General features: G+C 39.5%; 1 long non-coding RNA gene across 2 annotated transcripts in view; it reads right to left on the reverse strand.

Moving 5' to 3' along the window:
• LOC119718142 (uncharacterized) overlaps positions 1–20,391 on the reverse strand; it is a 120,791-nt gene that overhangs the window by 27,198 nt on the left and 73,202 nt on the right. The window contains exon 3 of one of the 2 annotated variants that reach the window (XR_005268818.2): positions 12,753–12,924. This is a non-coding gene — a long non-coding RNA (uncharacterized lncRNA). Of the gene's footprint in view, positions 1–12,752; positions 12,925–18,466; positions 19,395–20,391 lie in introns of those variants that run through there. The other variant, XR_005268819.2, reaches the window with a different exon arrangement.

Raw genomic sequence — 20,391 nt, forward strand, 5'->3', positions numbered from 1 at the left:
GAGAATGTGTGGTAACTGAGTTCACGTCATTACTTTGCATTATCGGTTTCATACGGAATAACAGTAGGTGTGGAACTCCATGTGGCCAGTAAATAGCATATAACCCAAAATGATCATAAAAAGAAGAGCTGTCATGGAAAGGTGACAAGCACAGGGCCAAGAGAAGGAAAAAAATGCCTGAAAATACAGCACAGCCCATGTTAATTCCTGCTGTGTTGTTGATTATTGCACAACAAATTACTTTAAAAAGTAATTTTTCAATTTGTAATTTTTCAATTACATTGAAAATTTTACTGGAAAAGATGGAATTAGACGGCAGTTCTGAAGAAATATAGATCAGTGTGGAATACTCAATTAGGCATAATAATGCAGGACTATCAGATTGGAAAGACTGTGCACCTGCACAAACACTAAAGAATGGTTCCATTTCAGTCTTACACTTTTTTTTTTAAAATTTTATTTTTAAAAATCAAATAAAACAGAAGTAGGATTGCCTTAATAGGTCACCTTATATACTACCCATACAGAAAAAAATACCTCCTCACTCCTCAGGGCAGCACAGTTAGACAATTCCTAAAGAGCAATCAGCTACAGGGTGCAGTGTATTTGAACGGAATATGTTCTTGAACTTGCAACCGTATTTCACCTTCAGATCCTTATTGGCTGCATTGAGAAAACTAATATCAAGCATATGAATATTAAAAATGTTTTAGAATCTGTATACAAATATGGACATGTTAAATACTGAGTAAAATACGTAACTTTAAGTACACTATTATATGCATATTCCATGATAATGATATTCCATGATATTGATATTCCATGATAAAAGAAAATTTAAAATTCACTGAAAAAATATTTTCTGAAAATTCAGATTAAAACACAGGCCCAGACATTGCCTGGACATTGAAATTACAATGATTGTTTTCTGTGAATAAGGGTGTTAAGCTATCACTATCAATTCAAATAATATTCGAGCATGTGTGGCTAATTCACAGATTCTCCTGGTTCTTTAACAATACGTTCATCTTTACTTTGCAACCTAAAATATGGCCCTGGTAACATTATTTTAATGGTTATTGTATTCTGTTCCAGAGGAAGATGGATTTCAGTGATGGGTGAACCCCTGTTAAAATGCTATGAAGCATTTAAAAAGCAAGGAGCTACAAAAACGCTACAAATACTTGGAAACAGAAACCTGAGGAAGGAGCTTTTCTCATCCCATAAACTCCTTGGCTCTATTGTTAGCACCTTTCTCTGGTTTTGAACCGGTAGGAAATATTGTGTTTAAAAAAAAAAAAATCCTTTCTTCAGCTGCATTTTACCTTTCTTTAAAACTGTCACCTTAAAAGTGTATGTAATGCCCCAACATCAGCAGATTCCCATTCAGCTGAGATTGTCAGTGATCTCCAAACAACCCTTCAATGGGAACCACAAATCTAGGGTTATTCAGAGTAATTTGCATCTGTTGATGCCCTCCTGCCTACCTCTAGAAGGAATCCACTCCTCTGACACCCTGTGTTTTAGGGTTCTGCTATCCACGGAGGCTGCAAAAGTTCTTCAGCTCTGAAGAAAAATCTGCAAGCCATTTTCCTAACCTGGTGAGCCAGGTCAGTAAGACAATAAAGGCAAAAATGAAAGAAACTAACATAAAGAGCTTTTGACATCCAGTGCCATAAAAGCAAAATACTTTAAAACTTGGCATCATATAGAAGTTAGCTAATTATACTGGCGCCATTCATGACGATATAATTAACTGTATGTCTGCATTTCTATTATAAACTCCTTTTTTTCAGGGGTTTATGATACAGCTTTAAAAATTTGCTCTGGCCAGAGACTTGGCATGCCAAATCTCAGCCTGGAAGCAACTTTTTTCCCTCCAAAACTGAAGAATAAAAAACTTCTGGCCTTTTTAAAGTTTATAATAAGGTAATAAAAATAACCACACAGAAATAATGCCATTTGTGCACTCAAAGGCTTTTGGATTTAAAATAATAATATTAATAATTGCCTTATGTTGTGTGATTTCATGATAAAATCCCCTCCCACTACTCATTTCTGGAAATGCTACTGTACTGCAGAGAGCCTAGTCTAGGGACATGTCCAAAAACTACACACTTCTAACAAGGACCTGCTGTTTGAACAACTCCCGCACTTAAAACAGCCTGACATCTTCTTGTTCCTAATGGGTGCTTCCTTTTTCTCTCCTGTCTCTCTCCTGAAAGCTGTATGGCTGCCAAAAAGCTGATCTTATACGAGTGGAATTGAGGTCCCTTTCCTCCATATAGCAAACTGAGAAGTGATTCCTTATGGGAAACGAAGAAACACCCTGCAATATGCAAAGGAGACGAGACTTATCTGGAAATGGGCAGGCAAAACTAGCACGTGTACAGTGCTTTGATCTGTTTGCAGAACAGGCAGGTTTCCAAGCCGGTGGCTGCCTGGCTAGTCTGTCACTAGGTGGACAGATTAACTGCTCCGCAATGGTTTGGTTCCCTCTGCAACTTTAGGCTGGCCACTCAGTGACTCTTCCTATCTTCTTATCTCACTAAAATTCATCTGTTTCTATAAAAAACTGACAACTGAGCAAAACACTGAAACTGAACTGTTACTACAGCAGAAGTGCTATAGAGGTGTTCAGAAATGTTGTTTCTTACACTGTGAATAATCAGAGCTTTCCCCATAGTTGAAGGAAACAAGACTGGTCAAATATTTCTCAGTGACATTTGCAAAGCAGAATTATAGCCAAGGAATAAAATATTCCAGATATCTGCCCTTTTCTGCTTCATAGCTCTCATTCAGAACTACATTTTTAACACCTACTTGAAATTTAAATTGTATTTGTTTATTTATATACACTTCTAAAAGAGTACTTTAGGCCAAAAACTGGGCTTGTCCCTTATTTCCTAATTAGCAACATTGTCATGTCCCTTATTTCCTAATTAGCAACATTGTACTGGAAATATCTATGTGATTTAGAGAAAGGTTCTTCCCCCTGTTCCCACTTTGGGATGTTCTGCTCCTACTACGCTGCTGCAGTCCCTGTGGCCTGGAGCAGATCCCATTTATCCCTTCAACTCTCTCAGAACCCTTTATAACAAAATAGTTAATCACTATTTTCTCTTATCCTGCTTTCCTCTCCCACAGACTGTAACCCCACTTTGGATGCAACCTTTGTCTGCATAATTGTATTACACAGCTACAAATTTCCTTCCCACCAAATACCCTTTGAATACTTTCCAGATGAAAAACTATACTGCTTCTCTCCAGGAGGCCAAACAACATTTTCGAAATGCCAGATGCACATTCTGTACGAACTCCAATGGTGGTGGTCTCTCTGCTGTCTCTCTCTGCTCTGTATCTGAGGACATAAGGTCTTAGAAAAAAGACAAAGCCATCTCTATAGTATCAAAACACACAAAACACAAGGTCTGGAAGTAATGTCATACATATTTCATCCTTGACTAGAAAGATTAGGGAGTAAATAAAAAAAAATAATAAAAAAATCACATAAGTCACTGTTTATAGTAACTAAATAATAGAGTGGAGAGCATGTTCCTAAGAGCAAACCATGCTTAAACATTTGGAAATGTAGTTCTTGTGGCTACAGCCCAGGTATCTGGTGACAACATTCACGATGGAGTTGTTAGAATTCATAAATACACAACTGCGGCCAACAGCCCTGAGTACACTGGGGACTCTTGCCAAGGGGTAGATGTTTTCCTTCTCTTGCTGGTAAGGTTATGGAGGGGATACAAACCATGCATTTACGCATGAACGTTTATGATTTCTAAGAATATCAAGGTGGGCTACACCCCAGCTTTTCTCACTAAGGCTACCAAGCTAGTCTCCATAGACGTTGATGGGCTAGGTACAGCCTGAAATACTTGGGCAGCATCACAGGGATGCCAGATGTATGACAGCGGTCATTTGTCAAACCACCAGTGTCGATTTAATCTGTGGGTGCTCTCTCAGCACAGTTTCCAGGAGCCCCAGGCAGGAAGCCCCTGGAGCAGTCAACAGCATTTTCTGGGGCCAGCTGGGCTTCGAGCGGAGCTGTGGCCACGCTGCTGGCATCTGGCTGAACCCCATGCCTGGTTAAGTAGGAGAAATTTATCAAACGCAAAGGACTACAGAAATCCAGCGAAAACCGAGCTCTGGGTTATCTTGGGCATCGCTGCCATCCCACCACTTGCTCTCCTTCCAGCGTAGACTAAGGCATACAGGAAGGAAGATAATGAAGGGTTAGATTCTGTTCTTAATTAAGAAATATATATTTGGTGTTGATCCTGCAAAGTGAAGGGGGTTATACTCTTTATTTTGATGCAACTGAGATCAGAATATGGCTTTAGGAAGTTACCTGACAATTTGTAATGCAGCAAATTAAAGGACTAAATTCACTCTTCATCAAACATCAAGCTTCCTGGAAGGATAATTAATTCAGCCAGTGATTGACTGTATCTGAGAATTAACTGGTCATACAATATCTTTCAGGCATTAATACAAAGACATAGCAAGGAAAGGAAAAAAAAAAAAAAAAAAAAAGAGGAAAAGAAAGAAAAAGAAAAAATAAAAGAATAAAGCAGCCAGCAATAGTTATCTTTCCTACAGATTTTTATCTCCTTCAGCACAATCTTTTTCCTTCACCATGATTTTCTCTCTGCTATCTGTTCCTACCTGTATTTTGATTTCTATGTGAGTTTGAGATCTTATTCCAAGTACACCCAACTACTGATAATTATATTTTAAATTGCATGCAGATTTTAAACAGAGATGGCCAGGATTATTTTTTTCCACAATGCATTTTCACATGAAAATGCCAATTCATGAAAAATTCAAAAGCTCAAAGGAACTTGGTTTTAAAATAATTTTTGTTCAAACAGGGAGGGAAAACAGAAGAGAGGTTTTGAAATCTAAAGAACATATTGTCAAATGAGAAAGTTCCCTTTTTCATTCAGATGTTCAAAAAAGTGTTTTTAACTGAATTTATAACATTGAAGGTCTTGAAATGAAACTGGAATGTCTCAATAGACTCAGTCCAAATTACTAGATTTTACATTTGAATAATATTTAGATTGGCTTTTCATCCAAGCTCCAGGAAAAATATTAAATCTTGAAAATTCTCAGGAGTTAGGATAATCATAGTGTGCCCAGCAATATTACTAAATCTAACTGTTTGGAATGTCAATGTCACCTCACTTGGCAGCACCATCAGTGGTCTGTGCCTGATCTGTTTTCCTCATACTTGAACAATTGTAGGAACGTTTTGGTACAAGGTACAATGTCCTGAATAGAGTTGAATTAATAACTTACTTTTCATTTTCCTAACACTCCAGAAAAAGTAGAAGACTTATCAGAAATAGGTTTCATTCAACCTGAGATTAAATTGATATAACTTTTAATTTGTTAAAGAAAACAGTGTGATTTTCTTTTAAAGTGAAAATATACTTTGATTTTTTGAAAATGATAGATTTTTTTTTTTTTTTGCAAACCTAAACCTGTAATTTAAACCTAAAAATGTAATTTAAACTATTTTAACTGAAAATACCAGTAAGGTGTAGTGCTAATCTAGAATTTTCGTTTATATATATATATATATTTATTAATTGCAATACTTTCTTCATTATAAATGATTTTGAATGAAAGTTTGTGGGATTTTTTTTGAGTGAGATTTTCCTAAGTAACATTCAAAGTTGATACAGACACTATGAAGAAAGATTTTTATTTGATAGGCTTCATTCCAAATGAGAATTTACTATGAAATATCAGAATTGATATTTGAGTATGCAAGATACTTTGTATGGAGATATCCAAACACAGAAAATTCTTAAAATTTTCCATTCTGAGAAATTCTTCGTTACTGTAAGCACTGAAAATTACTCATTTCCTATGGGATGTAAAAACAGATCTCTCTTTCCCTTGGAAACAATCTGTGTAAGGTGGCTGTTCAGCTCTGCAACCACGCTGGCTTGTCCCAACACTGCTAAATTTTGTGTGTGGAGCTGTCAGTGTTTGCCTCCTCAGGGAAGCCAATAATCTGGCTTTGTTGTATGTTTGTTTGTTCCCCCCAAGCCTTTACTCCCATCTCCCATATAGAGAAATAAAGAAGTAACAAATTCTGAATCTCTTTAAAATCCAATGCCTGAGCTACAGTGGGCGTTACCCCAAGATGTTCTCTTCTCAAGCTGTAATTCAAGAGCTACTCTATTTGGTTTCCATAATCCTCAGCCAGTATGACAACCCGGGCTCGGAGGTAGGAGCACTGCCTGCAGCTCCATGCTGGCTGCAGCCCTGCCCTCCAAGCCCGAGGATGCCCAAGTGCCTTTGCAGTCACACCCCCGGCTGCAGACAGCAGCAGCTGCTCCCAGCAAAAGTTGCCTCCTGTCTGCCAAAGCGACACCCACGCAGCGCAGGACAGGCACATGTGGCCATGGTGCTGGGCGAGTGTGCTCACAAAGCACCCACCCGGGGCAGGGACACATCTAAATCTTTATTTTTTTTTAGCCTTGTTCTCTCTGTAGGAAGATCTCCCCAATGGGCTTTGCTCAGGTGTCATCAGGGACAGCAGCAAGCTTTTTGAGGGAGCAGAGAAAGTGACGGGCTGTTTTGATTTATCTTACAAACAACCTTGGGGCTGCTGGTGCACACATGTTGTGGGGGGCAGCTCTGTGAGGACCTCAATGTTCCCCACATCCTGTCCCCTGATGGGAACAGTGCAAGGCTCCCAACACCTGCCCCAAAATGCAGCTCACTGCTTCCTCGCCCCTGGGTGTCTGCCATGGGAAACCACCAGTTGACACTAAAAAGCTACTGGTGTCATCTGCTTAGGGCTGGTTTAGGAGGGCAGTGGCAAACACAGGTTGCAGTGGCAAATGTTAAGAGCAAAACTTTTCTACTTAGCAAAGACAGAAAGGCACACACCAAAAGCACCTAAACTAGAGTCCCAAAGCAGCATGAAGAGCAGCTGGTGTGACTCCCCGTCCTGCTCAGCCTCCACGGTGATCCCACTGGAGTGTGAGATACCCTCATGAATAAGCGCTGGGTTGAAAAGCTGACACTACATTACAGACACTTACTGTGCGATCAGCATTAGATACTTGCACAAACCTGGGCCACAAGTACACAAACCAGCTTTCTTTGCTCCATTAGTTATATCAAACGCTTTAAATTTTTACCAATGGTTTTGCTGTGACATTTAATTTTATTTTTAACCCCAATTATGATAGCCCTACTCTAAATACCACACACTCCACTCTTAGAAACAACTAATGAGCTCCCAAATCAACATTTTAGCAGCTTAGAAATTAAAGCTTATTTAAGAAACATGGCTTTTAGGGTGTTACTGGGATGCTGTGCTCACTTCATACTACTTCAGCATCACGGCTTGGCTAAAGGATCCAGTCAGTTCAGTAGAAATTTTTAACCTTAAAAGCAAAAGAGAGCCATAAACTTTAAATAATTCACTGATTCTTAAGGGACTTCAAGCAGTGTAATGATTCCAATATTAAGAAAAAGTGAACTGAACAACAGGGAATACAAGTTAGAGATAGTACATGTCAATTTTAAAATACCATCCTTTGACTTATGTGCATTCCTGCTGTGCGTGTGTGAGAAAGAGCTTCTTTAATGTATTTCTAGATCAGTTAGAAGTGTCTGCCAATACCGCTATGGGATAATGAGCGGAGGCTGCTCTGGCTCCTGTCTCACAGACAGGACTGAGTATTGCTCCACTGACTGTTACAGACTTTTGCTGGAGGATCCTCACCTCTGTGGGGGCAAACAGCAAAGCAGTCACAGCAAATAGCCTGACTGATAGGCCTGCAGCTAACTGTAGTACATTAATGGTTGTCATAGAAAATAGGAAACTGATTATTTGCCATGAACTGGGCGGGCTGATTCTCCCCAGCTCTACACATTTCTGGCAGTGTAAACAAACTGCCTCTTGCCTTTGCTCTTTGATCACACAAGGCCAATCTGCCTCACCTCCCTCCTCATCCTCCCCTTCACTGCCCTGCCTGAGATAGGGTATATGATCAAGGGGAAAAGGTACGAGCGGCTTTATCCCCTGTCTGGCTTTGGCCACACTATCAGGTTCAGATAATGATGACCCCACGAACAAGAGTACCATGCTCATGTCTTCAATTAACAAACCACTTCTAGCACTTAGAGTCCCACCAGTACTGCTGGCAGGTATATCTTCATCTTGAGAAAGTCTATAAAATGTATTCCCAATGATGCATGGATAAGCCAATACCGTTCTATAAAAATCACGTGGGTAATCCACTAATTTTAGAGGATGCAATGGGAAATGTTCACTTCTTGGACCTAACCTGTAGCATTCCACAACAGGAACAATGATTTCTTTTAAATTCCCCTCAGCTTTTCCATAGGGTTTGGAATATTGTAGCTGAGTCAAAGTTTTTGCACCCCTTGTCAAGCTTACCACTGCACCACACCATTCCTTATTTACTAGAACTTTTGATGATGTTTGTCAGTATCTGACATTTAGTTCAGTCCATTACATGCCACTGAGAATCTGACAGGAGTCTCAAATTAAAGATGCCCCGCAAATCTATGAATAACTAATGATAACAAAACAAACATAAGGGGAGAAATACAGATTATCTTCAGCTTTTAAAAACTGTCCTTCTTATGTATTTTAAAAAGTATTTCCCAATTAACACTCTATCAACCCTCCCTTCATCTCCTAATTGCATGCTAACTAGGAGATTCCCATCACATGCACTTTTTAGGAGAATTCTGCCAACGGAGAGACACAGCAAAAGCCAGCTACATCCTGCCTTATTGCGAGGCATGAGTGCTCCCTACTAATAGCTTTCATTAGGCATACACTTACTGTTTTTCTTACTGTTTTTAAGTGACATTAAATAGTCAAACAATAGATTCTGGTTCATATGTAAGTGTTCATAAAGGCCAGAGGAAGAGAAAACAGGAGTTTAATATAATTCTACCACTAGTTATACAGATGCAAAACTGAAGCAGCTCAAGTGAAATCGGCAGAGATCTCCTGATACACTACCACAGCTGACAACAGCATTTGGCTCAGTTGAGGCTCTCATCCTTATTCAGTCCCACCAGCACTGAGAGCAGCACTTGGGAAAGGAGTGGATAACTCCTCAGTGGCACATCTGCTAGGTATAGATGGCATTCGCTTGAATAGCTTTGCCAAAGGATGACATGCCAAGTCCTTTATACTAAAAGGCTTGCGCTTGATGTTAATCATTCACCCTCTGCCAGTTAACATGTTTATCCTTCTAGGAAATACTTTGATCTATACTGGCACTTGAAATATAGCAACCAATGTTACTAGACTGGAAATGAACAAACACGATCTTGTGCGAATTGCCAAATGGCACAGCAAAATGCAGGATGCAGGGTACGGAGCGTTGCTTAGCAACTGGAAAAGGCCATGCACTCCATTTTACTATTTGGGTTTGAAATAGAAAATAAATGGCCTGATAGTTATTTGAAATACATGGAGAGCTAGAACACGATAGTGCTCAGGAGACACCTATTTATCAGGAGTGTCTGTCATGGGAGACAGCGAGCTCTGAACTCAGCATTCAGTAGGTAAGTGAAGGAGAAACTGCCTTTCAGATATTTTGCTTAAAATGTAAATGCAACAGTAGTTTAAGTTCAGTGCATGTATTCTGCTATTCAACCCGGATTTAAAACAATTGCTTATTTCTACCTTTCATCTTCCAGTCTTGGAGGGGTTTTCTTTATTGTTATTATTAAACAGAAGACTGTTAGTTCATCCTCCATTTGCATGCAAGGAAATGGAAGTTTAGAGCAGTTAGGAATTTACCCGAGCAAGTTGCCAAACTGCAAAGAGATCACAGGCATCCTGAGCCTAAGCAATGTCACAAGGCTTTTGCACAACATGGCCTCCTTCCTCCCTCTGACACAGCTCCCCATGCTGGGCAGCAGCTCTTTAACACACAGATAAATGTACTTGCCTAGCAATACTTCATACAGGAAAAATAAAGTTCTCTGCAAATATTAATCGTGTCCCCTACCTCAAAGCTGTTACTGTTGTTATTTTCCCATTTAAGAAACTGAGGCAGGAATTAAAGTGACTCTTGAAAATCACACGGGAAGGCCCCTGAGGTTTGGGTGTAGAGCAAACACACCTGACATTCACCTTAGCGGTACAGCCTTCTCCTCTTCCACTTGCATTGCTGTTTTGAAAGCCTTTTAAGTGGTACGAGGAACCCTCAGCCTCCGCTCAAGCAATCTAATTCTCTTGCAAAGAATTTTGCTCCCTGTCAGCTCGCACCCCAGGGCACCCCGGGGCTGAGGCTCCTGCAGCAGCCGTCAGTACCTGCGGGGGAGCCCTGCCTAACTCGGTGGGAGTTGTGGGAGCACAGCTCGGCCCGGCCAGGGCTCAGACCTTCACAGGAGCGTGGTAACGCGGGCAGAGCTGAGCACAAAGGGCAGCTGCTGTCAGGGGGTGTCAGGTCCTTAATCTATGTAACGTTGTGTAAGCTCCAGCCAACAGCCTTCTACACAATACCGCTTGTGTCTGCTGAAAATGGTGTTTCCCATAATTGCATTGTTTGCTTAGAAGGGACCCGAGATCCGGATCAAGTTCAACAAGATCTGTGTCATTCTAGTTAGTGCTGTTTTTCAAGCACACCCCTTCAGTGAACAGAAAGCCCTCTGAATCCATGACCAGACTTTCGGGGCCAGATAACTGACTGTTTCGGTTTCTTTCAAGTTGTATCGCAGTAGACACACGCAGTATCCTGGATACTGGACAGATTTAAAAGTGGGAAGAAAAGGTTCCAGCACACTGGCTTTAAAAGGGAGAACAAAGTAAGTGAGGATCAGAGGGAGGAAGGCGATCGCTATGACACTAAGACAATTAATCACTGCCAGATGTTAAGGGTCACACAGCACTGCATGCTGGGAAGAGCAGCAGGGGTTCTTGGACAGGGAATAGAGGGAAAAAATAACCTGTCATGTCAGGGAACGAGTCAGGGGTTTAGGGTTCCTGTTGTTTAACTATTAGTGTGCTCTTAATAATAAAATGACAATGCATTGCAGAAGAAGGGGAGGAAGATGGTGGAGTTGGCAGAAAAGAGGGAGTGACAGCTTAATAATCCCTGTCTGTCAAAAGCACTAAAAATACCATCCCAAATTCAATGTTCTTACTTTTGTAATGAACGCGCCAGGGTTCCTGTTTGATTAATAGAACACTTGTTGACTGACAAGGACAAATGTGCACATGGTTTGAACACAGCGTTGTGCATAAATAATTTAAATTGTACTATGGCCAGAGCTCAGCTTGCGCTGGGATTTCTATGATAAACCCCTACATCTCAGCAGTTCATAACACGGCCTTAAAAGAAATGCTCAAAAGTCTAGAGCCCAAAGTTGGACAGAGAAGGCTGGCTGGTTTGCTGGAAGTATTAAAAAGAAATTGATACCCTTTAGAAATCACAGAGTTTTGTTAGGGTAGTGATGCTGGTGTGCCTGTTTGCTCAAGTTTTACCTCTCACATTAAAGCAAAAAACAGATGGCTTTACACTGAATAATGCAAACAAACTTGCATTCACAGTTCTTCCCAGTCTTCCACATTAACAGCAACACTAAGGACTGCAATATACACTCACCCCCAGAACAGGGCATTCTTCTTGAACTTTGGAAATCATGTTCAGAGAAAAGAGTTCACAACATTTGTAAATGGTCACTCGTTGCAAATATTTCCTGCATTCCTCTGGGAGATGATTTTAGTTCAGTTAAGCTGTTATCTCTTCAAAATGAACTCTTTTTTTTCACAGAAAAACAGGATTTTTATTAAAAAATAATACTTTCTACTGAAACTGACCCATCTTTTTGTTCCTAAAGTAATATTTAGGTGCTCAAATATTCATCACTTAACTATTCCACATCTCTGGGGCCCACACGCTGGCCTAATGGAATAAAAAAACAACCAGGACATTCATAGACACACTGAGCATCTCTGATACGATCTATCAAATCCATACAAGCAGAATATGTCATATTCAGTCATATCAGTCAGATATGACAAATTGTTTTTGCAAATCTCCATAGGTTAGACAATCTTTACAGCAACCTTGATATTCACAGTCAAGTTGCATAAGGAAAAAGGGGTGTATAAGGAAAAGGGATGCACAGTAGCAACTTCTGCAATTTGTTGAAATAACAGTCAAGAGTCATCAGTCTGCTTCCTAGCATTGCTACTAAGCAACTTCAGGCAAGATTTGGCCTGTGCTTCAGTTGCTTCCTATGTAAACAGGACTACGTCTTTCCCAGTGTTACCAATCACAGATTCTCCAGTATTAATGAACATCACAATAGTGCACAGAACTAGTACAGGCTGCTTCAGGAAAAACTTATCATTAGAGAACTTAATATAACCAGTGACTCTCACCACAAGACAACAGCAAGCAAATCACTCCTCGAAAAAGCTGCTAAAGTAGCACCCTACAGAAGACAGACAGTTTTAGTTCTCCATCTATATAGAAATGATATCTATCAATCTAACCTCCACTGAAGATAACAAATACTTTGGGTAATGTGACACATTAAAAATCTACTTACTAACATCATTTCATGGTATTAGTGCCTCCTTTATATTTATGTTAATGCAGCAGTCATGTAGGTGTGTGTGTGCTCCACTTTCTCTCTATTTACATAGCATAGAAACAAGTCCAGAAACTTGCTTCTTAAGTTCTCTGTCCCATAAAGTAATTTCCTCCTACCTTTTCTTGTTGCAGTTCACTGATGTAATAGATGGTTGCTGCTGCTTTGTAATGCTTCTGTTTCCAGGTGGCCCAGAACATTGTGTGTCACCATGCCCAAAGGATAGTTTAAGATGCACTGAAGTTTGAGGTGCTTTGAGTCATGAAGACACCTGAAGTACTGATGCACAGCCTGGGAAGAAAAAAAAAAAGGCAGAACTGGTTATACAAGTACAGAACACATTCTTACATCTTCAACAACTAATTTTACCCTGTGGAGCTGTTTGATAAAGTTACATTCAAAAGGTAACTAATGTAAAAATAAATACATATTGTATTTATGCCAAACACCTTCTGGTTATCTCATTTATCCCAAGAATTTCCAGTATATAATGAAGTGAGAATAATTGAAGGCCACTAAGCATACAATACATCACGTTGCTACAGCACCATGTGCTATAGCACTATGCAACTCTGTTGTGATGCTCCATCTACTTGGAGTATTTAGTAATTTCATCATTTATGTTATCTGGCAAATGACCAATATATATATATATATATTTATCCATATTGTCTTACGGATATAGCAGAATGGACTGGATTAAACATAAAAATGGTGCATTATAGAAATGCATGCAATTGTCTGCATAATTACACACTGGGCATGTTAGTAGAGCATTTGCATACATAAAGCTTCTTTCGCTTCAGAGAACTTTCACATGCACTTGAGATTGTTTCATACTTCAGATTGCTCCCCCAAATGGCATACCACGATATATAGCTAAACAATCTGCTAGATCAGTCATAGCACAACACATGTTTTTTCCACATGTGCCTACCAAAAATACCAGAGCCTCCATGTAGCTTTATTCTTTAAAGCAAGTAGCAAGGAACAGGCTGTTTTACTCCCCTCCAAAACTTCAGTCCCAGTAGGCAAAATACAACCTTAATGTTCATGAAAACTATGGACAACAAAAAAGCATCAAATATATCACAGGCTATCCAACAAGCAAAACCAGACTGGCTAATGTCCAATTTGAACAGTAGTTAAACACATCTCTCTTGCTTTTATTCACTTTGGACAATACAAATAATTAATCAAAAGCAAACAAACTACCAGAATCTAAGTTAAATCTTATCTTTACCAATCAAATGGGAGGCAGAATAAGTCATTACTTCAATTTGTGATGATGAATAAGATAAGCCTGCAAGTCCCTTTTAGGAACTTGTTTCTTGTTGCTGAAGTAACACTGACTAATAATACAACATGGTGCATATTAAAAACAAGCCTTTTTCCTAATGGTTGGAAAGATTTAAGAATTGCTGTTAACAAAACATACCTTTTTTTTTGCAAATTTTCTAAAGGGTATTAAAAAAAATCAAAAACTATGCAGGTAGGCAGATATCATTTTTACCTACAGAACTATTAGTTGCCAACTCTGCCTGCTTATTTGCAGGCTGTGTTCTTAAAACAATAGAAGTATCAATAAGTTGTTTACTCAGCTAGCAAATGAACTGTTTCTTTCAAGAACACTTTGTTAAACTAACGGGTTCTAGGACTGAATGAAATGGCTCAGTTTTCCTTTGTGCAGTGTCGTAGAATATGAACCTAAAATATCAATGGAATTTAACCTACAGTTTACACTAGAGTTACGTGCTTTACAGGATCAGAACTAACTTTTAAACCAAGCCAGATAGGCTGTTTTCTTGACAGAGTTTCAACTGAACAAAACACGTGTAGACAATTAGCCTAGTTTTAGAAGTTGGCCAAGTCCAGAGAAGAGCTGGAAATATATTCCTTAGTGTTTCTCATTAGTGCTTGACTGACTGAAAGGATTTGATAGGAGAACGGCTAGTTCACGGCTGGCCTTTCATCTCAGAGACCTGTGCATAATGTGCCCCAGATTCAGCAAGTATGAGTTAGGTGGTGTCAGCACAGCCTTAACTGGAAGTTGCTTTTCATAGCATATAAACAGTGCATAACTCATGGGGTAGCACAGCTGGCAGCCTCGGTGTGGGGCTGGGGCCAGGGCTGTGGGGGATCATGATGGGAGCAAGGGACGTGCGTGCACATCGCCCGCAGTCGCTTGCCTGGTGCTTCCCCTTGCTCCTGCAGTGCCTCCTTTCCTCCTTTGCACACCTTGCATATGAAGATTGCAGCCCTCAGAAATCTGATCCAGCCTTGTTGGAGCAATTGCTAAATTGCCTGAAAATAAATGTAGTTTTGCTCTCCTGGCAAATAGAAAAAAAATCTAAGCCCCAGCCCAAGCTGATATTGTTACTTGAATTCACTGCAATTCATCTGTTTCTTGCATCATAATCTCTCCAAGTACAGCTATGCCAGCACGTTAGTGAGAACAACTATCCTCCCCAGAATCTGGAGGGATTGGCATTTGAAGTACAGTTTGCATTGAATTAGTGGATACCCTACACATTAACAAAAGAAGAGTTCAATGTATATAAGCCAGAGCATGTTCTCTAATGTTGATGTGGTAATCAGATAAAACCTAGCCGTATTAACAAGCTAGTCCAAAAGGAAGCATTAAATGCACAAATACAGTACGTCTATGATCTGGTATATTGATTTCCTCATACTTCTTACATAATGTCTTGAAATTTGCTATTAAATCAGTATTTCTCACACTCAAGTAAGCAAACCCAGTTCCAATATCCAATTTCCCCGAAGTTTTTCTAAACCACAAGGCAGTACAATTTATGGAGAAGAATATATACTATGACACATTTTCCCAAAGGGAATGCTTTTTGGAGAATCCATCACTTTAATATCTTTTTTTGAAAACTTGTATGATTTAAATATTTCCGTGCAAGTATTCCTATTCACATGCCTCAGAAGAGCTCATATTCCTCAGCACAAGGCACTTTCTTACAGATAAAACACCTCAGATCCCACATAAAGAACATCCAAAGTTTGAACTTTATTTTTTTACTTATGTGCAAATTCTTCTAGAGACAATTTTCTTCTTTTTACAGTAAACTTTGGCCTTTCAAAGATGTATTCAGTAATGACTCCTGTAAAGCACCTCTGCACATGGTGTTGAAGCAGAAAAAAAAAAAAGTGAGATACCTACTTCTCTCCTACTCCTGTTTAATCTGATGAACCTTCTGTAGTTAGTGGTCTCACAGAAACCCCGTACTATCTTTCATTATCCTCCATGGCCACATTTTACATCTCAAATATTTATCTGCTCAGCTACACCTAATTGCCTTTAACGTTGCCTCTTGGGAAAGGAGCAACTATGAGCCACTTGATCACTCTTCCCTATGTTGCTACACGAAGACACAATTACAACTCTCCCAGTGCTTATTTCTTACAGTTGCAACATCTGGAGCCAATTAATAATGCAAGAATCATAAGAGAGGGAAAGTATCTAGCCATGTGGTTTCTAAGAAAGGTCATTCCAATATACCCTACAAGCCCACAAACCAGAAAATAAAAGTTCTAATGTTATTTATTTAAAATATCATTACTTTTCAGTACTTTCCTGTTAGTGTGATCCTGATGTACTGACTCACCTAGCAGACACATGGTGGGGGGCTTGGCCATGTGAGGAGCATTCCCCCCTGCTAGGGAGGATGCACAGAACAGGGATGCTGCTGGCATGCACGTGGCCAGGACAGCATGGCCTTGCTTCTGTGCACCAATTTGCTGCACCGTGCTGTAGCAGGAAGAGAACAGTGCCACACCACACACGAGCAAATGACACTTGAGCAGTCTGTGTTTCTCTACAGGCTCCACACAGCTTCATCCCGCTGTGGTCCACCTACTGTTACTATTCTCTAAGGTGCTCTTTCAGAAGATTGTAGGTAGGTAGATAGATTATATATAACCATACTGAATAAATATCCACCCACAATACCCAATACAGAATATATAGACAATATTCATTCTGCTGTCCAAGTTTCACTTGGATATGGAATTTGCTCAAAGATAAGGTGATTACATTTTTGTAATACATGAGAAATGCCAAGTAGCACCCAGCTACTTATTGATAAATCAATTTTATATTGAAATGATATTTATAGGTACAGACTTAGGAGTTAAAGACACATTAGAGAAAGCCTTCAAGAGAAAACAGGCTTTTGGTTTATGCACAGGAAGCTAACTGATAGAAGATGAGCTCCAGCAAATTTTAAAATGAAACATTTCATTATTTTTCCAGTTTTTGAAACCTTATACAGTTGAGTAAAATGTCTGCTGCCATCTCTTCAGCTGTTTCTATCAGTTTGACATGCTGTAGCCTTCTGAGTCTGCCTGGTCACAAAGGATTAGGCAAAACTACCTTATGTTTTTCTTCCCCTCTTGTTCCCCCATTTCTTCTCTCCTTTTTCATCTTTCTTGTGAATTTAGTGGGATTCCCACTTCTAAACTCTCAAGCTTTCAAAGTGTGACACATGAGTTTAACACATCTTGTTAGCTTAATATCTCACAGAAAAGACTTTCTTTCTGAAATGCTCTAGGTCAGCTTTACCACAATAACGAGAAGTAATTTCTTAAGGCCCTGATTCTGCTAAGTACTGATTACCCTCAAATCTGGTATCAGGATAAGGACCTTTATTTTTTTCTACTGGAAGATGATAAGATCAGAGGATGAATTTTTGTCCGCTGACATCAATAGGAAAAGAGTCACCAAGGAGGAGATATTCCTAAAGCAGTGATGGACATGAAGAGGAAAAGGCGTGAAAGGGCTTTCAGCAATGCAGTTGATGTCGCTGCCTTGAGAACACACTCTGACACCTCCCAGAGAACCATCTCCCTCTCCACCTTGATAAAACTTGTCCAGGAAATCATCTCTCTTGCCTGTCTGCAGCCTATACTTCTCCTTTGAACCCCATCTCCTCCCTCGAAAATGCTGCTCTCTGAATCTCAGCTTCCTGCTTTTACCCATACGTTTCTAGAGCTCTGCTGCCTTTCCTCTCCAAGCTTCCAAAGATGCTTTCAAAACTCAGTCCCCTAAAACTGCACCATTTAGGGAACAAACAGATGAGAATTTGGCTTTTTTTTTTTTTTTTCTGGTTGTTAATAACTTGTTTTTCATAAGCACAGAAAAAGTTATATCTGAAGATATCCTTGCTCCTGCCAAATTTGATGGCCCTGCTCCAAAGAACACATGCTTCTTCACATAGCTTTTCATATATTTGGAGAGAGTTGTGTTTTTGCTTTTATTTAGCCTATTTTTTATCGTTCTTTTTCCTGTTAGACTTAGCAATTAAAAAAGCATGAAGAAAGTGCACAGCTTTTTTTTTTTTTTTTTCCCCCAGGTGAAGTAAAAACCAAAACATTTCAAAATCTGAACCACAATCACTGGTTTTTAGTGGTTTAGGACTAACAAGAGAAAGAAAGGCCATGCCATTACACCACCCAATACAGCCTGGGGTGGGAGAAGCACTTTGTGCACTGCTCAGGGTGGCAGAATATCGTGCAGCACACTCAGACATACACAGACGTAGTACATAGGCATCAGACATTCACACTTCATGAAGCGTGGTCTGAACAAAACTGGTCTTACAGCAAGAACTTTACATGGTCCTTTAAAGGTGTTCTGATGGCCTCCCATGAAATAAAAGCATTTTACAAAAGGCACTTAGCTTTTAAAAACAAAACACAAAACCTTGAAAATTATTAATGAAATATCAAAGCTGAACAAATATTTAAGATCAAAGTTTTAATCAAGTGTCCCTATTAAATATAGATATATTACATATTTATTTATTTATATTTGACCTTCAAAGAAAAGATTTTTTTCCTTCAGTAAGCTCTGAAAAATAGGTAGGATAATGGAACATTAAAGCTGCAGGGTAATGCAGTCACAATTTACAAGTGTGAAAGTGAATGATGGATTTGTACTAAGATGCAGACTTTGCTAACTTGATCACTGAACAGTATTATTTCAGGAACAGTGTACAATATAGCTTTTTTAAAAAAAATACTTTATTTTATTTTACACTTTACATGTTCTGTGGATAGAAGAACCACTAATGTCAAATGGAGAGAAAGAAGTTCAGCAGTAGAACCATCTGAAGAAATTCAGAGTAAGATTTTAAGATAAACAAAACAGAAAAAGTGATTTTTCCAGAAGAATGCTTCCTCCCCATTCCCCATCCCCTCACTCCTGTCTCCAACAGAGCCAGCACCAGATGTTTCAGAAACCACACACTGGGCAGATACACAAGATCATCTGTCCCTCCTTCCACGAAGGTCTCCTCCAAAGGGAAAATATCCAGCCAACTTAGTTCAAAGAGCACTCCAGTAGCAAGAAGTAGTGAGCCTTCCATTTTAAATACCTCTTGCCTCTTAAAACAAAAATTTCAATGGAATAATTTGAAAATTTCAAATAAAAAATTGCATTACAGAAGTAGAAGGGTCTAAAGGATATTTTTGTCATTAACACATTAATCTCAACAAGTTTGTGAGAATGTGATCTACAAACACTATTAATGATGAAAACATTTTTCTCAGAATTAAGAGAATTACAAAACTACCACAAAAATTAAGCCCTGCTGGAGAAGTAACATTTTATAGATTTAAAAAACGAGTGAAAGAATTTCACCCCAAAAATATATTTCATCCTAAAAACCAGAAAATACGTGCTTTTCCAAGGTGTAAACATTTTCCAAAAATGCAAGTGCCATTTCCTCAAATACCTGTAATGATAAACACATAATTGTAAGTGGGATTTAAAAAAATAAAACACTTATTGAAGATGAATAGTAACATTCAGTAGAATGGATCCAGACATTGAAATCAAGATGAATAATTGAAAGTGGTTTTGCTCCGAAAGAAAATTAATGTACTGGTGAAAGAGGTACTTCCTGCTATCTGTAAGTGTATGTAAGTGTAACGGGCAATACTTTTGTCTTTGACTTCGGCTGCTTTTTCAATTCTAAAAGCAGCAGCTACAAAGATGCCATTAGGATTCCTGGTGACAAGCAATAGGGTCAGAAGCTCTGCTGCAGAGCAGAGGAGAGCAATGCCCAGGATACCACTGCAGCCAGCCCAGGGCAGCAGCCCGGGTTAGCAACCCCTGCCTTGTTAAAGCCCCTTTGCTTCCAACACCTCTCAGGTTGCTCTGAAGCACGCAGCCAGCCAGCCCTGCCCCTTGCTGGCCGGGGATCAAAGGAATTGGAAGGTGGCTTGGTGCCACCCCTCCCTCTGGCTCTGCTCCGCTTCACGAAGGCCAAACTCAGCACAGCTGAGAATCCACCCCAGCATGTTAATCATACAGCCCGGGTGGAAGTGCTGTCATACTCAAGTTTTTGTTTCCTCCACCTTTTAGAGCCTGACGTTTTCAGAAGGACACAAGGGATGCTTTATCAGTGAGTAGACAACTTGATCTTGAAATGAAACAATTTGGGTTGGAAAAGTCCTGTAGTTTGTAATTCTAGAAAGCAACTGAAGTTTTAAGAAGTAAAAGCACATTAAGTACAGAATATTCACAAGAGGAAGTCAAGATCATGGCCTTGTTTCAGATGTCACTTGGCAGTGAGGTGACCGACAAGGTCCTGACCAAGCTACTGGACATGTTTTCATATCAAGAAAAATATCCTGCCATTGATACTGCAATGATTTGCCAAAAGCGCAAGAAACCAAGTTAGGTGGGGTCAGACAGGCTGCTAGCAGTACAGCCTGGCACCAGAGCCC

Source organism: Anas platyrhynchos, chromosome 12 (assembly GCF_047663525.1).
Source record: "Anas platyrhynchos isolate ZD024472 breed Pekin duck chromosome 12, IASCAAS_PekinDuck_T2T, whole genome shotgun sequence".
Taxonomy (NCBI): domain Eukaryota; kingdom Metazoa; phylum Chordata; class Aves; order Anseriformes; family Anatidae; genus Anas; species Anas platyrhynchos.